The 13,623-nt window shown below is 42.0% G+C and overlaps 1 protein-coding gene across 8 annotated transcripts in view; it reads right to left on the bottom strand.

Annotated features, from left to right (window-relative positions):
- The window catches only part of SH3KBP1 (SH3 domain containing kinase binding protein 1), a 467,100-nt gene that overhangs the window by 196,534 nt on the left and 256,943 nt on the right, over positions 1 to 13,623 (bottom strand). The gene's annotated exons all lie outside the window — the stretch shown is intronic.

The raw sequence follows: 13,623 nt of genomic DNA, 5'->3' as shown, positions 1-13,623 counted from the left end.
TTTATTTATCTATTCGTCAGCTGATGGACATTTGGGTTGTTTCCATTTCCTGGCTATTAAGAATAATGCTGCTGTGAACATCTGTGTACAAGTTTATAAATGGACACATGTTTTCATTTCTCTTGGTTGTAGAATGCTGGGTCATACATAACTCTATACTTAACAGGTTGAGGAACTGCCACACTGTTTTTCCAAAGCAGCTGCACCATTTTACATTCCTGTCAGCAGTGTATACATTGTTCATGGTAATCCCTTATAATCCTTTTAGTTTCTCTAAAATCAGTATTAATGTCCCCTTTTTAATTCCTCCTCTCAGTACTTTTTAAAATTTTTTATTTTACTTTACTTTACTTTATTCAGTGAGAAGAGGGGAGGCAGAGAGACAGACTCCCACATGCGCCACAACCGGGATCCACCCGGGAAGCCCACTAGGGGGCGATGCTCTACACATCTGGGGCGTTGCTCCGCAACCAAGCATTTTTAGTGCAGCAGGCAGAGGCTATGGAGCCATCCTCAGTGCCCAAGGCCAACTCGCTCCAGTGGAGCCATGGCTGCAGGAAGGGGAGAGAGAGAGAGAGAGAGAGAGAGAGAGAGAGAGAGAGAGGCAAGAGGGGGTAGGGGTGGAGAAGCAGATGGGCACTTCTGAGTGCCCTGACCAGGAATCAAACCCAGGATATCCACACGCCAGACTGACACTCTATCACTGAGCTAACTGGCCAGGGCCCTATTTGTACTTTAAATCTTCTCTCCTTTATTTCTTGGTTAGTGTAGCTAAAGTTCATCAATTTTGTTGACCATTGCAAAGAACCAGCTTTTGGTTTCACTAATTTTCTGTACTATTTTTTTCTTCTCTATTTTGTTCATTTTCACTCTAATTTTATTATTTATTTATTTCTTCTTGCTTTGAGTTTATTTCACCCTTCTTTTCCTAACTTCTTTTTTTTTTTTTTTTTCCATTTTTCCGAAGCTGGAAACGGGGAGGCAGTCAGACAGACTCCCGCATGCGCCCGACCGGGATCCACCCAGTATGCCCACCAGGGGGCGATGTTCTGCCCCTTTGGGGCGTTGCCCTGTTGCATCCAGAGTCATTCTAGCGCCTGAGGCAGAGGCCACAGAGCCATCCCTAGCGCCCGGGCCATCTTTGCTCCAATGGAGCCTCAGTTGCGGGAGGAGAAGAGAGAGACAGAGAGGAAGGAGGGGGGGGGGAGGGGTGGAGAAGCAGATGGACGCTTCTCCTGTGTGCCCTGGCCGGGAATCGAACCCGGGACTCCTGCACGCCAGGCCGACACTCTACCGCTGAGCCAACCGGCCAGGGCTCTTTTCCTAACTTCTTAGGACAAAAAGGTATAGACAAACCCACTTCTGGGTGTATATCCAAAGAAAATGAAATCACTATCTCAAAGAGATATCTGTACACCCATGCTCACTGCTGCATTACTCACAATAGACAATACATGGGAACAACCTAAGTGTTCATCAACAAATGAATGGAAAAGAAATTGTGATATGCATATACACAGAGACACAGAAATATTATTCAGTCACAAAAAAGGAAATTCTGCCATTTGCCACTTGAGGACATTATGAGAAGTAAAGTAAGTCAAACAGAGAAAAAGAAATCTTTCATGTCCTCACCACCACAACTAAAAAAAAACCACTGGTAATTATGTGACATTAAGGATATGTTAACTATCCTTACTATGGTAATCATTTTGCAATATATGCATGTATCAAATTATCACACTGTACACCTTAAACTTATACAATGTAATATGTCAATTATATGTCACTAAAACTGGAAAAAAAGAGAAAATTAGGGTATTAATTTCAGATCTTTTTTTAATATAGGCATTTGCAGCTATAAATTTTACTGTAAGCATTGTTTTAACAGCAATGGTTGTTATGTTTTATTTTCACTCATCTCAGAGTATTTTAAACTTTCCCTTATGGATTCTTCTTTGACCCACTGGTTATTTAAGAGTATGTTGTTTAATTTCCATATATTTGTAAATTTCTTCCTGTTGTTGATTTTTAATTTAATTTCACTGTGGTTGGAGAACATACTTTGTATGATTTTAATCCTTTTAAATTCATTGAAACTTCTTTTGTACCCTAGCATATGGTCTGTCTTAGAGAATGCTCCATGGGCAACTGATCCACTGGTTGTTTAATGAAAACAACACTTCATTATTATTTTCCATAAATCTGTAATTTCTTCCCAATGCTCTGGGGTCTTACTAGAAGGTTAAAATAATAACAACTACTGTATTCAGCGAGTGACTCCCTAACCCTCTGCCCCCAAACTTATTTTCTTTCCTCATTTTTATCCTTAGAATTTTCTTGAGGGAATTAACAAGACTTATGTCCTTGTTTTACAGAATGTGAGACTTGTCGAAATCACACAGAATCTTTGGGGGCACAGCGGAAGTGGGGTCTGGAATCTGCCAACAGACATTCTTCCTGTAACAAGGCTCTGCTGCCACTGAGTGTATTCAGGTCTCCAGAGCAACACAGATGGAACAAGCAGCTCAGTCCTCCCCAAATGTGCTTCCTCACACACACACACGCACACTGGAAGATTGTGGCTGTTCTCTTTTTCCCCTTTCTGGTTGGAGATAAGGAGGGCGGCCCAGCTGGCCTTGCAGCTGGGCCCACTGTTGGCCTGACTGTGGGTTAGGGAGATGTGCCATGAAATACCCTTGTTGTTCAGGGAACAACAGTCTCAGGGCCTCACAAGCACAAAAAGCTTCAAGTCCAAAGACTAAGCTAAGGCTGCAGGTAGCATCAGTGGGACTAGGCTGTGACGGTAGACCAACAGGTGTAATTCAAGGAAACTATAGAAGAAAAGGCCCCTTTTCCAGGGCTTTCTACACATGAGGACAGCTGCTGTCTTAGTATAATATATCTAATTAACCTACCAGCCCTCTACCTAGAGCATCAAGCTCCCTTTGGAAAGGAGGATTCCATGCATTCCTTAACAAAGATCAGTCCTCCAAACCGGAGGGTTCCCCTTTCAGGTCCCCAGGGGAGAGGCTCCATGTATTCTTGCCTGGCATTCTGAGGAGTGGGTCCCTGCATCAGGCCATCATTAGGGACCTCAACCACCTGAGGGATTCCATAACTCCATAACTCTAACAATGGAAGGCTATGTGGCTTTCCTTACAGCCCCACATGTGGGCTCATCACCTGAACTCCAAATGGCAGCCTGGCCTGGCCTGGGGTGGCGGCACAGTGGATAGAGCACAGATCTGGAACACTGAGAGCCCCGGTTCAAAATCCTGGGTTTGCCTGGTCAAGGCACATACGGGAAGCAATTGCAAGTTGATGCTTTCTGCTCCTCTCCCCCACCCCCTTCCCTCTCTCCTCTAAAATGAATAAATAATTTTAAAAAAATGTAAGCCTGCTTCACTAATGGTGAAGAGAGTGAACAAGCTCTGCTTTATGCATATTCAGGGTTTTAATGGCATCAAGAAAAGCTAAGATTCCTCACCTTTCAGCTGAAACAGGTAGAGAAGGCAATGGGATTAAGTACGTGGAACTACTGTTTTGTCACCGTGACCAAATCTGCCTCTGGAGTCCCGGTTCCACCCTGACCCAAGTCCCAGGTAGAGTTGGTCAGCCATTTCAGCCTGTTTCTCCTGTCAAAACCCAGCCCAGGGAGACACTCTTAGATCCAAGGCTCCAAGAAATGATCAAAGGGGAAAAGTCTCTTTCAGCTTGTCATTTGAAAAACAACCAAAAGGACTGGTTTCAAGGTTTAGATTCGAGGAATGCTCTCCTAGCATCATCTAACTGTTTTTCCACAGCCACAAGTTTTAAAGAATCATCAGTCATTTTTCACAGCGCCAACACCACCACCTCCGCTCACTCACTTTAAGATTCCCTGGGCAAGGTAGACTCTGAAGATGGTCACAGAGGTGCTTAGATGGCATCTTGCCCTGCATTTTAAAGCCCAGCACATCCCAAAGCAGCGTCCTAACTAGTATTCAGTAAAATAGAGTTTGGTGATCAAAGATAAACAGGTTTCTTTACCACAGGACATCTGAGAGCATGCACTATGCTAATGTGCTTGTCAGTCTCTAAGAGAGTGATAGTGTGTGCAGCTGGAGCCAAAATTAATTTGTCCAGAGAGCCAGTTTTCTCTGTCTCCTTATCTCTCACTCTCCATCACCCCTTTGTGAACTCTTTTGCAGGGCTATAATTCCGTGCAACACACATTGAGGCATGCTGGTCTGGCTTCTACCTGTGTGTGTTATGCTTGTTGCACAGTCTCCTCTCTAATAGATGAAAATATACAATGACATCCCTTTTAGATCATGCCTTATACAGAAAAACTTGGGCACACAGAGCTCCAACTCAGAATTGGTATAAATAAGGACTGCATACAATGGTGCTGCATGCTTGAACTCAACACTATCCTTGGAGCCTGGTGTATTATTCAGAACTTGTACAATTCTAGCCTTCTGCACCATGTTAATCATCAACTCCTAGCAACATGAGAAAAACACCAGTCATTCCCAATTATATGGACTCTCTGGCTTTTAAACTGTACCTAAGGCCTGATGCCAGCAATATAAAAAACAAGATAAGAAGTCAGCTTTACAAGGAGGTTATGCACAGTATGTAGAACTGTGAATGCTTTTTCCCACAGAAGCAAGCTCACAGTGGTGATTAAGCTCCCAGATTAACCCACCATGTAGCTAAAACAAGGCACATCTGCAATATCATCAACTCACAGAAACCAAAAAATGATTAAATTAAAGAAAAAATATTTTTATTTATCCAGAATATTTAGGCTTAGTGCTATACACCCAGAAGGGGGCAGAAGGGTCAGGTCATGCCCAGGGAAGAAGGGCCTTCCTAGAGAGAACTGACAAATGACAATAAAGCCAATGAAATCAGTTGCCTTTTTATTTTACCACCTGCCGACAACTGAAAACAACATCAGCAAAAAAAATATTGTTCCTTTGAGAAAAACTAGGTTCAACAAGAAATGAAGAAGTTGACTTGACCAACTGAGGGTTAGGGGCATCAACCTCCCACACAGCCAAAAATCTGCATAGAATTACATAGTTAGGCATTTGGAGCTATTAGGGAGGAGACTGGCTTACCTACAGGGATTTTAGTGTAATTCTTTACTGTGACAAATTAATATCTACACTCAGACTCATGCCTGCAAAAGTCCCCTTTTCATGCTCATCAATAATGATTTTGGCCTGTGGAGATATAACAGATGGAACAAAGATGGGAAAACAGATTCTATGAGGTCAATGAATAAATTGTATTGGTCTTTTTTCCTTTTCTTTTGTCTTTTTTTATTGGTCTTTTTTCCCAATGAGGAAATTTTAGAAGAGAAAGGAAAGGAGCTGCCTGACCAGGCAGTGGTGCAGTGGATAGAGCACTGGACTGGGACGTGGAGGATCCGGGTTCGAAACCCCGAGGTCACCAGCTTGAGCGCGGACTCATCTGGTTTGAGCAAGGCTCACCAGCTTGAGCCAAAGGTTGCTGGCTTGAGCAATGGGTCACTCGGTCTGCTGTAGTCCCACAGTCAAGGCACATATGAGAAAGCAATCAATGAACAACTAAGGTGTCGCAACAAAAAACTAATGATGGATGCTTCTCATCTCTCTCCCTTCCTGTCTGTCTGTCCCTATCTATCCCTCTCTCTGACTCTCTCTCTCTGTCTCTATAAAAAAAAATTAAAGGGACAGGAAAGGAGCTAAAGGGAACATGTATGTTATAATAATCAAAACATAGAAATAACCTAAATGTCCAAGGATGGATGAATGAATAAAGATATAGCACATGTATACAGTGGAGTATTACTCAACCATAAAAAGATGAGATACGGCCACTTGCAGAAATATGGGTGGATCTTCAGGGTACTATGCTATGTGAAATAAGTCAGACAAAAAAGAACAAAAACTGACGATTTTATAGTATATGGAATATAAAACCAAAAAGTAACAAACATACTAACAAAACAAAACAAAAACTCATAGATACAGACAACAGAATGGTAGTTACCAGAAGTGAAGAGGAGTTGGAAGAAAACAAATTGGGATGGTAACGGAAGGAAACTAGACTTTGGGTGGTAAGCATGGAATAGAGTATGTATATAGATACTGAGTTATAATGTTACACACCTAAAATTTATATCATGTTAGTAACCAATGTTACCTCAATAATATTTTAAATATTTTTAAAAAAAGAGAGAATGTGTGTAATATGAGAAATTTTGAGTCTGAGATGGAATTGTATGAATTGAGAACACTAAGTCAAAAGAATCAAAACATCTTATCTTGTACAAGGTTCAACCAGGGAGAAAGAAAAGGTAGGCAGGAGGAGGAGTTTCCTAGGAGAGCCAGCAGGTGGAGCCACAATCACAAAACCACTTCATGAATGGTCCTCTGGGTGGACTTGGGTAGAAATCCAGCAGGGGTGCAGTGAAGTCTAAATCAACAATTGTTCCATGGGACAATCATTACTCTAGTTTTAATGTCTTAGAACCAACACACAGAAATCAAAAGGAGATAAAGAGGAAAAAAATTCTGAAAACCAATTTTGTCAATGACCCACACATAAAAAAATGTAGATAAATGTACAATAGCAGCACCCCTCCAGAATGGTTTTTCCACTTACAGGCCCAAGTGGCAGTACTACTCAGATACAAAAATGAACAAGAGCAACATACATTAACATCAGTTTCTGGCCGCTACATAGGCTCCCAACAGAACTTGTACAGAAAAGCAGCCAGGGATCAGTTATTGTTTTGTTTGTTTGTTTGGGGGGGGGTTATTTTGTTTTTTTGTGACAGAGAGGGGGGGGAAGGGAGATGAGAAGCATCAACTCTTTGTTGTGGCACCTTAGTTGTTCATTGACCGCCCCCCCACATGTGCCTTGACTTGGGGGCTACAGCAGACCAGGTGACCCCTTGCTCAAGCCAGCAACCCTGGTTCAAGCCAGTGAGCTGTGGTCAAACCAGATGAGCCCATGCTCAAGCCAGCAACCTCGGGGTTTCAAACCTGGATCCTCTGGGTCCCAGTCCAATGCTCCATCCACTGCACCACCGCCTGGTCAGGCAAGGGATCAGTTACTTTAAATGACCTCTTTATGGTCCCTTTACTCTCAAACTTTCAAGAACAAAGGCCCACTGGAGGGAAAAACAGTATAAATGTACAGACACATTCACAGATATATATAGATATATATGTACATAATCTTATATATATATATATCTTATATATATTATTGAATGACTATATATATACATATATATATATAATTCAATGACTATAAATTATATCCATCCATTTCACTGCCAGGTTGCCAGTTTTAACTTCATCTCACCATGGGAAAGACCAGCTCAGGTGATAGCCAAGAACTTGCACACAATAGTAATGCCTTCTCTTAACTCTTACTCTTCTAGCTGTCCATAAAAGCCAGCAATTTATTCCATTGTGTAAATGCACCACAGCTTTTTTATCCACTCATCTACTGATGGGCACTTGGGCTGCTTCCAGATACTACACGACCATAAAAAAGAAGAAAATCTTACCCTCTGTGACAGCATGGATGAACCTGGAGAGCATTATGCTCAGTGAAATAACAAGTCAGTGAGTAGAATGACAAGTATTATAGAATTTCACTCATATGTGGAATCTAATGAACAAATGAACTAACAAGCAAAATAGAGACAGATTCATACATAGAGAGCAGGCTGACAGCTATTGGGGGCTGTGGGGGGGCTAGGTGAGGGAGATGGAGGAATAGAACAAAAAAAAGGACCAAAAAATCATGGACTTGGAGAACAATGCCAAGAGGGGGAGGTGAGGAGGGTATGGGGGCATGAATGGTGATGGACGGAGACTTGACTTAGGGGGAGGTGAACACAGTACGGTGCACAGAGATGTGCTGTAGAGCTGGGCACCTGAAACCTGTATAATTATGTTAACCAGTGTCACCCCAATACATTTAATAAAAATGAAAAGAATGTTAAAAAAGAATTAAAAGCCAGCCGTTTAGATAAAATGAACATATGATTTGGAAATGCAAAGAAAAATCTGACCCAACACGGCACACCTTTAGATTCCTAGGTAACTGGGTGTAATTCACATTTGTTTTTCTAAAAGAAAATTTGAAATGAGAAAAAAAAAAGTCTTGTTTCTATATTTAAAAAATCCCCAGATCTCACAAAGCTCTGGAAAATCAAAGCAGGTGACATTTTCTTTATTAAGGATACATTTTCCCCATCCTTTGTATACAGTTTCATTTCAAAAAAGAGCCAACAGCCTATCAAGATCTGAGCCACTGACTCAGAGCCAACACTGGAGTCCCACGCCATCATGTGCACATTTGCGCGCACACACACACACACATGCTCATATTCTAATGAACAAGCCAACAGATGCCTTGAGAAGACTATTCTAAGTAGCTAAGTAAATGCTAAAGATATAAAACTCGATAAAATGTTTCTCCTTCAGCAGAAACAAGGGAGGGAGGTCACTATGGCCAGATCTGTTTAGGGACTGGAATGAATGGCTAGTGCTGAAATTGTAAGGAAAGTTAGGTAAAACCCTTCTGACAGCTACAGGCAGCAGACCAAAATGGAGAGCCCTTCTGTGCAGCAAACACTAGGCCCACGTTAATGTTGAAGGGCATGTGTGTGTTACCCATCCACAAACAAAATGAAGTCTGAAGAATTTCTGTACTAACTTTTAAAGCAACAGTGTGTCACCAGAGGCAGAGCAGCTGTTGATCCCTCTGTTAAGGAAAATTTTTGAATTAAAACTGTCTGAAGGACGAGACACATGAGAAATGAGCCCACAGAACAATGTTGTACAATCAAAGTCATATCCATATACCAACTCGGAGAGCAACCTTCCCCCGTTTCAACTTGACTGTCATCTCAGAGCATCAGGGCTAGATGTGTTAACGAATAACATACTTTAAACCATCAGACCTTTCAGCATTAATCTCTGGAAGGGGCAGTAAAATGCAAATGCATAACAAACCTTAAATAAAGATGGTAAAGCAGTTTATCTTTCAGAAGGTAGATGCCAAAGTAGCAGAGCGACTTAAAAAGATGATTAGAAAATACATTTTATATCAGGAGAGCATAACAATAAGAATAACAACAATAATAATAGCAAAGGATAATAAATGCGCAAAATACAATAGAGACTTACCAAACACTGAATTCATGATACACTGGAAATAGAAACAAGGACATATAAAGCCGACCAGAAACTTGTGGAGTGGCTTCACATTCAGAATGACAGAAGTAAGTAAGAGACATATCCCCACCTTGCCATAAAAAAAGATATCAAATGTGCAGCACTTTCTCAACATTCCCCAAGTCACAGAATAGATTGCAGTTACTTGCAGACAGGGCTGAATGGTGTTTTTCTAGTCTTTCCATCGGCCTCAACACCAAGCACAAGGGCAGGCCCATAGCAGGCATGCGGGAAACGTGCTATTGAACGTTCACCAGTATCCACCCAAGTAGGGAGGAACAATTTCCAAAATTACAGGCAGTGTGAAGGGTTCGTTGGGAGGCAGCTTCCCCATGAGGTCCACGAGCCAGCCAAACACTGGGAAGCGAGAGCCCTGAAAAAGAAGCTGGTCCTTACAGAGGCCAGCAGGGTACTGATTACAGCCTGGAGACAGCCTGCCACACGGATAAAGTTGGTCAAGAAACCCATCTAAAGATGAAACCATGATTTCTAATTTCATTTTCATTCAAGTAGAAAAGAGTCCATATTCAAATGGATAAAAAAAAAGACCTTGCTCATTTTCAAGTATGTATTATTTAGTGTATTTGCTGTTAACTGTTAAAATGTCCATTTGTTCAATTTTGCTCTTAAAGTTGAGGTTTGAGTGTTTTTATTTTTATAAAACTCATCCATATAGCAATGTTCCCATTTAGGAGGGCCCATCATTCTCCTAGACTGTTTTAATGATAGAAAAAAACAAAATAATAAATCACTCTCAGGAGGAAACAGACAACCTTTTTCAGTCTGGTTCATGGGAATGACATTTGGCTCCAAGAAAAGTTTTCAATTTTCTAGCTGTAATTTGTCAACATTCCGAGTCTGGGATAACTTTGGGATATACAACATCCATGCTGCAAGTTGAAATGAAAAATGATTTCTTATTCCTTGGGATGGGTTTGTTTCAAACAGAAAGCTCCTTCACTGTCACTGAGGTGACGCCCAGAGAAGTGGCCGGGGGTAGGGCAGACACAACTGTCCTTACAGTCCTAATGCCTGGAGTGCATAGCTGCTGACTGCCAAGCCATCTAAAGGACCTGCTTTCTCTCTCTCTCTATTTCAGTCACATCTTTTTCTCAAATGAAAAGCCCATGGAGTCATTCCAGTACCTTCTTAAATCAACTCTGCAGAAATTTGCAAAGGTTAAAGCTGAAAACTGAAACGAATCAGTCCCCAAACTGATGTTTCCATGGTTCTGGCCTTTCTCAAGGCTATTGATAGCTTTCTTCAAACCCAGGGTATGTTTGACCTTATGCAGGTGCCTTGGGAAGGTAAGCTCATCCCACACTGTGAGGTAACACAACCCATCTGACACCTGCTGCAAAGTGAGGCATGTCCCCAAATGCAGAAACCACTGGACACGATTGAGCAAAATTATGTCAAGTTCAAGACCCAGTGAAGTGGTTCAATTTCAGACTCATAATAGAAATAGACTTTGATCTTTCTTTATTAAACCAATGCTAAGCCTGTATCAAATGATAAGGCCTATATAAAGGAAGTCTCATCTTTGATAAAGAAAAAGAACTTGTGTTAAGTCTATTAAATTCTCACAGGGTTCAAGGCTGTATCACAAGTGGACTCCTATAACTGTAAGAAATCAAAGCAGGCTGCTAACTAACTCTGAAAGCAACTTTCCTCTGTAACAGCAGCGATAGACTAAAACACCCAAGAGGTTTCCAGGGACAAAGCTGGATGGAAACAAAGGGAAGGAGGAGACTTCAGTCATTTACTACAACTCATAAAACTGGAAAAATTGGTTGGACGGAAGTGTTTCCAAGTAACTAGAATCATCCCACAGATTTAGCCTCTGATCCTTGTTTTAAGGGGGAAAAAAGTGGTTTTTCATTGATTTGGGGTGGGAAAAATGTAGCTTTTGAGCTCAGCACAATGAACTATTTATCTGGCCTGACAAGGCCAATCAATCCGACCGCTGTTCGGTGTAAGGAGTAGTAGGATCCTGGTAGTCTTGATGGGTGGGGGCAGGGCCGAAGAGGCACTGGCTCTGGGACACAATGCTTCCCTTCAGCTGAAAATTTATGTCAGGCCCAGGTGACCCAGGGGTCAGTGTGAAGCCTGGGACAGAATGAAGATGGTTGGTCATGTGTTTCATATTTACAGAATGCCCCATGTGCCGAAGTCTCAGACCACTGATAGATTCAGTATATGAAATACTTCAGAGTAAAAGGTTGGTCAGAATCAGGCTGCAGGCCTAGGGTGGTGACTTAAAAAAGGAAGGTTGTCAATGAGCCACCCCTTTTAGTGCCATTTTTGGGTTAATAAAAAATTTCATAGGGGACCTCAAAGGCCGATTTTTAGTTGTAAAGAGACAATTATCTGAAAAGTTTGATTCCTTCGTTGATTTACAGTTCTCAGGTAATTTTACCAAAGTCATCCAGATAATTACCTTAATTCCATAATTAATTCCTTACCTTGTTAAATTTAATTAATTACTTTAATTCTCTTATTTACTTTACAAATCAAGGCTAGCAGAGAGGCCTTGCCGCTGATCAAAGTGTATGCTGTTCCTCATCCCACTGCCCCCAGGAGCACCAGGAGGAACCAGAGGGCTCAGATCGGCAAGGGAGGTGTGGAGACATGTAGAAAGACTCACTGAACTCCGTCTCTCCATATCTGATGAGGTCAGGTGGCCTCGAGAGTTCTGGAACTATTTGTAAGAATGCAGGAGGCACTTTTGGGAATGACTATAGTTTTATAGCAAAGTATACTTAATTCTTAAAATGGGAAATCTCCTGCATAGATAGGATGTGAAAGAATAGATGGAAGGAAGGAAAGAAGGAGGGAGGGAAGGAGGGAGGGAAGGAGGGAGGGAGGGAGGGAGGGAGGGAGGGAGGGAGGGAGGGAGGGAGAGAGAGAGAAGGAGAGAAAGAGAAAGGAAGGAGAGAGAGGGGGAGACAAAGAGGACGGGGGGAGAGAGAAGAAGACAGAGAAAGAGGGAGAAAGAAGAGGAGAGGGAGCAGAGAGAGGGAGAGAAAGAGAAAGGGGGAGACAGAGAGAGAGAGGGAGACAGAGAGGGAGAGAGAGAGAAAAGAAGAGAGAGGAAGGGGAGAGAGAAAGGGAGAGAGGGGGCAGAGAAAGGGGGAGAGAGTAAGAGAGAGGGGGAGAAAGAGGGAGAGAAAGAGAAAGGAAGAGAGAGAGGGAAGGAGAGGGAAAGAGGGAGAGGGAGAGAGAGAGAAAAGAAAGGAAAGAAAAGGGAAGGAAGGAAGGAGGGAAGGAAGGAAGGAAGGAAGGAAGGAAGGAAGGAAGGAAGGAAGGAAGAAAGAAAGAAAGAAAGAAAGAAAGAAAGAAAGAAAGAAAGAAAGAAAGAAAGAAAGAAAGAAAGAGGAAAGGGGGAGGGAAGGGGGGGAGAGAGAAAGTGCTATAGCTACTAACCAGTGTGGGCCCCTAGCCAATATTTAATCTGAGTAATTCAAAAAAGGAAATGTAACCCAGGGCAGCTGGAGAGGGTAGAGGAAGAAGCAGGAAGGGAGACACAAAGCTAATGTCTCAAGCACTATGATCAATGGACAGTTTATTGGATAAATTCTTATGCTGTCTAAATTTTATGAAAGATTAGCTGTTCTTCCCTGTGTTATGTAAACTTGCCTTTTTTTTAATGGAACTCTTTGCTAATACATTTCCTGCTCCTGCTTTTGAACAGCTCTATATCTCTCTTTAAGGAAGTAATAAGCCTGTGAAAAGCCTGCAGCTGAATGCTAACTGACCACGGGCAGGCCTAGTGCACGACCAGGTTGATCAACCATGAGGGCATGGTTGGGGAAAAAACCCAGGGAAACTAGAGTGATCAGAATCTAAAAGTGAATCAAGATCTCTCTGCAGTCTTATATTTTCTCTCCTATCACCTCCAACAACGTCACAAAGCAGGGATATGGGAGAAAACAAACTCCTATGAGCTGATACCTAAAAATCCGCCTTGAGGTCTCAAAAGAGGAAAATAAGATGGTTAAGGGTCTCTTGGCTAGATGGATGGATGAGCTCTACTTTTGTCCATACTGTCTCCTAAACTAGGGGAGACAAGGCCTGTGTTCAGGGGCCCAGCAGTTAGAGAAAGACGCTGAGAAAGCCTGCTCTAAGTTAAAGAGAGAGCCTGGCCAGATATGGACAGCTCAGCCTGCCCCATAGCTTTCTCTCAAGTCACCTTCCAGCCATAAAAACAGGTATGAAAGCAACAGCTAAAGTCCTAGAAAAATCATCATTTACAAATTGAGTCTACTTTTCCACTATCAAAAATATCATTAGTTCCCTTTATCAGAGTTATTATATTGTTATTTGCTGTGTGGGTATGTCCGAGATTGATACTAAAAAACACAAAAGGGCAAATGCCAGTCAATTT

The sequence above is a fragment of the Saccopteryx bilineata genome, chromosome X, assembly GCF_036850765.1.
Source record: "Saccopteryx bilineata isolate mSacBil1 chromosome X, mSacBil1_pri_phased_curated, whole genome shotgun sequence".
Taxonomy (NCBI): domain Eukaryota; kingdom Metazoa; phylum Chordata; class Mammalia; order Chiroptera; family Emballonuridae; genus Saccopteryx; species Saccopteryx bilineata.
Note: the sequence above shows the minus strand (reverse complement) of the source record. Positions and strands in the feature narration are given on the sequence as shown.